The following is a 5,021-nucleotide window of genomic DNA, read 5'->3' as shown; positions in this document are numbered from 1 at the left end:
CTACAGCAGAAAACACTGTTTAAGGGTCTTCTTCACTAACTTTGATGTAGATGTTAGCTGAAGTTCCAGGTGTCTGTGAGAGGCTTCATGACATCTTTTCTATTTCCATTCCTTGGCTTATGGCTCCAAATAGAACTTCAGGGAAAACCCTGAAGTTCTATGGGGCTGGTTCTAGGGGGGTACATAAGTTAAGAAGATATTGGGCTTAAAGGGACAGAAACCCAACTTTAACTCACATTTTATTATAAGGATACAGGGGATTTCAAGGATCCCAAAGACTGGCATGTGGGGCTAGAATTCAGAAACTACTGGAAACAGCCTTTGAAAATCTCTAGGGTAATTTGCTTCAACGTGGATGGAACTGGAGGGTATTATGCTGAGTGAAATAAGTCAATTGGAGAAGGACAAACTTTAAATGGCCTCATTCATTTGGGGAATATAAATAATAGTGAAAGGGAATAGAGGGGAAGGGAGAAGAAATGGGTAGGAAATATCAGGAAGGGAGATGAACATAAAGACTCCTAACTCTGGGAAATGAACTAGGGGTGGTGGAAGGGGAAGAGGGCGGGGGGTGGGGGTGACTGGGTGGCGGGCACTGAGGGGGGCACTTGACGGGATGAGCACTGGGTGTTATTCTGTATGTTGGCAAATTGAACACCAATAAAAAATAAATTTATTATTTAAAAAAAAGAAAGAAAATCTCTGGGAATATCATCTCTATTTTTCAGGCTCATTCTCTCTCTCTCCATCTCTCCCTATATCTCTCTTTCTCTCTTCTACCTCTCTAGACAGATTCTCCACCACCCCCCCAACTTCTTTAATTATGTGATGGGAACTGTGATCTTGAACCTTCATAGTTCTGGAACTTCACATCAATCTCAAACTACTGTCCTCAGACCAGCAGAGTTAGCATCACCTGGGAATTCCCTAGACGTGTAAAATCCCAGATCCCCCCAGACCTACAGAATCAGAATCTGGGGTAGGGTCCGTCAGTCTGGCTTATAAGATTCTAGTGTATGCCAAGTTTGAGAATCCTGGTTTCTATCTCACAGCTCCAGCCATCTGGAGAAAGACCAACCAATTTGCAATCCCAATGTCAAAAGTTTAGCAAGGGGTTATGAGCCCAGCTGGTCTGAGGCCTACCTCTGCACTGATCAGCAGTGGCCTGAGCACTGGGTCATGGCATAGCCCTACACATCCCACTACAAAACTCTGTGACAGAGGTAGAGTTGCGAACAGTTTCAGAAAACAGTTGGAAAAGAAGTGGCATGTGGGGGTAATGCTACATGGATGAAACAATAAGAAAAATGAGGGCCAGATCTCCACACTATAAACCTGGCTAGGTAAAGCTTTGACAGGAGTGATCAAAGAAGTTAAGGAGATGCAGGTGCTGGCCCACTAAGGGGCAGCCTGCAGAATCAAGTTCCCTACTGTCCCAGGGATTGGCCTGGCTAGCACTGTGGTTTAAGAGCATCACACATCACATTAACTCATTTCTTGTTACTTTATGTCCCTTTTCCCGGAGCAACACCCATCCATTCTATTGCCTGCTTTAGGGCCTGGAAGTCACATTAGCTAGAACAGTGGTTCTCAAATTCAGGTTCCTGAGTCCTCATGGGTCTTAGACTCTTTCAGGCATTCTGCAGGTCAACCTATTTTTATAACCACGCTAAGATTTTATTTGGCTTTTTCACTGTGTTGACATTCCCACCGATGGTGCAAAGGCAAAGATGGGCAAAACTGCTGATGCCTCAGCATGAATCAAAGCCGTGATGCCAAAATATCAGCAGCGATAGTATTCTTCACTGCCACACACTTACAGCATATAGATAAAAAGCCAGTTTCATTTAAGAATTTCCTTGATAAAGAAAGAGAAATTTTATTAAATGTATTAATAACATAAAATTAATTTTTATCGAATTTGGACCCGTGGGTCTGTGTTTTTAAAACTCTGGGTGACAAAATGAGAAGCATACAAAAGGCATGTCTGTGACATGATGATTGTCTCAAGAGAAAGGACTTGTGCAATTGTTTGAGCTGTGAGATGAATTAGCCACTTTTTCATGGAAAACCATTTTTATTTGAAAGAATGACTGGTAGACAAGCGATGGTGTTTGGCAGACATTTCCTCAAAAATGAAGTAAGTAAGGCTGTCACTTCAAGGAAAACAACTGACAGTATTTTTTGCCAATGATGACATTTGAGCTTTCAAGTGAAAATTATAATTTTGGGAGACTTATATCCACCACCATGAGCCTGACAGCTTCTCAATTCTTAAAAACTTTTTTTGATGCGATCCACGGTAATGTTAACCAATGTGATTTTCTGATCTGGTATAATGACATGTGTCAACATTCAGAGGATCTGCAAAACTCAGTGAGCCAATATATTCAAAATGACCAATTCGTGATGTTACAAAATTGCATAAGGGTTAGAGAGCCATTCAAGTTACAGACTAAAGGATTTTAATGTGGTGGAGTATGAAACTTCAGTGAAATAGTTTCAGATTACACATCACAACAAACTTAAGAAGCTACTGCTAGCCAAGTTTTCATATAGTATTCAAAAAGAATGCCCACATATCTGAAATGGCTATTGAAAAACTCCTCTCTTTCCCATACCTGTGTGGGGCTGGATTTTCTTCATATACTTCAACCAAAGCAATGAAATAAAAACAGTGAATGAGGAGCAGATATGAGAACCCAGATGTCTTCTATTAAACCAGACACTAAAGAGATTTTCACAAATGCAAAACAATGCCTATTCTTTTCACTATTTTGTTTTTGTTCTGGGAAATACAGCTAGTTTTCATAAAAATGTTATTTATGTTAGCATGTAATGGGTTTGTTATTCTTATTTTTTAATGACTAAGAAATAAAAAATTTTCAGTTTAATTTCTAACACTGTAAATATTTTATTCAGGTCATTGATAAAATTTCAAGATTGTAAAGGGGTCTAAGGATTAAAAAAAATTGAGAACTACTGAGTTGGAGTACAGCTCAACTATTTTATTTTATTTTATTTTATTTTACTTTATTTATTTTATTTTATTTTATTTTATTTTTTTTAGAGCAAGAGAGAGGAAATGGGTGGGGTGGGGGTGGACAGAGGGAAAAGGAGAGAATCCTAAGCAGGCTCCACATCCAGCACAGAGCCTGACACGGGGCTTGATCTCACGACTCTGAGCTCATGACCTCAGCTGAAATCAAGAGTCAGATGCTCAACTGACTGAGCCACCTAGGTGCCCCACAGCTCAACTATAATAACTAAGAGATATATACAGAAAAAGGCATGGCAAAGTGGTTCACACAATATAGAAATTTCTTTCTTTTTGAGAGGTCCATAGGGAGAGAGTCTAGGGCAGACAGGTGGTTCTGTTCCATGGTCATCCAGGGTCTCAGATTTCTTCTATCTTGTTGCTCCAGCATCCTCTATTTTGGGGATGGTGGATGGAATTCAGGATGTCTGTGAATGTGAGTAGGAAAATCTTTAATGGAATTGTGGCATATCTCTCAATTACACACAGAAACCATAGTAGTATTAGCAGGATAGTGACTTTGTTACCAATAGAAGTCAAGGTATTTTCATATCACATTATAGTTACTGCAGGTATCTCAAATTGCCATTTATACTCATCACTTTATTAAAATTTTTTTAAAAGATTTTATTTATTTATTCATGAGAGACACAGAAAGAGAGAGAGAGAGAGGCAGAGACACAGGCAGAGGGAGAAGGAGGCTCCATGCAGGGAGCCCGATGTGGGACTTGATCCCAGAGCTCCAGGATCACACCCTGGGCTGAAAGCAGGCTCTAAACCACTGAGCCACCCAGGCGTCCCTACTCATCACTTTAAAACAATGTTTTAGATCCCCTTGTTAAATCTTTGTATGTAATATATCAACAAAGAAGACATAATGTATCATACATTAAAAAATATTTTACAACTGTATTTCATTATGATTGATTTCCCTTATAATCTTTTGTACCTTTATGTATTTAAAGCATCATTCTGTTAAGGTTTTAGGGAGTTCATCAGCATGCCAGACTGGTCCATGATACAAAATGAGTAAGAAGTCCTGTTCTAGGTCACAGAAGAAGAAAATAGGACAAGACATGTCCTCTGATGGTGTGCACTCAGCACTCTCTGCTCACATGGCATTGTTGAAAACTTAGTCACAGGGCCATAGCAAGCTGGGAAATATAATTTCAAACTGTAAGGTCATCAGTCTTGCTAAAACTTGAGGATGAGTGGGGATTAAATTACTGCAGGAATAAGAGAATATTGAAAGATGGGGTGCAGGACAACTTGTAATCTCTTCTTGGGGTTCTCTGGGGCTTTATTTTTTTCTCTGTTGACCATTTTTGGTTTTCCTCTCTACACCTCAACCAGTCCCTTAGAGGCTTCCTTCTCAGTAATGGGTAGGTTTGATCATCCACTCCAGCCATCCTCTTCATAGAAGAGAGTCACATAGAGTCACATAGAAGAGTGACTCTAAAGTCAGTGTCATAAATGTGAAAATTAACAAGAAACCTATTATATCAACATAAAAAAGGCAGGGGATGATCTCAAAGCATCTTCCCCCAAATAAATATTTATTAATTGTACAGTGAAGAAATAGTAACTTTCCAGTGGAGACATCTGGGAGACAGCACCTTAATCAAGCGATTAAGATTAATATCACTAATAATAAGACATATTGACAGCATGTATCTTCTGGCATAATACAAATGGGAAGGGCACATACCCTTGTGGTATCTTTTCCCCAAATCTAACTTTAACAAAACACCCAGCAAATCTAAATTGAGAGATATTTTACAGTATAACTGACAGTACTCTTTATAAGTGTCAAGAAAGACTAGAGAAAGTGTCACAGATTGGAGGACACTAAAGAAAGAGAAAAACTAAATGCAATGACGGATCCTGGGTTGGATCTGGCACAGGAAGCATGACATTGATGGGAAAGCTGCCAAAATTCAAATAAAGGCTATAGCTTAATTAATACTCCTGTAACAATATTAAT

The sequence above is a fragment of the Vulpes lagopus genome, chromosome 19 (assembly GCF_018345385.1).
Source record: "Vulpes lagopus strain Blue_001 chromosome 19, ASM1834538v1, whole genome shotgun sequence".
Taxonomy (NCBI): Eukaryota; Metazoa; Chordata; class Mammalia; order Carnivora; family Canidae; genus Vulpes; species Vulpes lagopus.
This window is presented reverse-complemented; position numbering follows the sequence as displayed.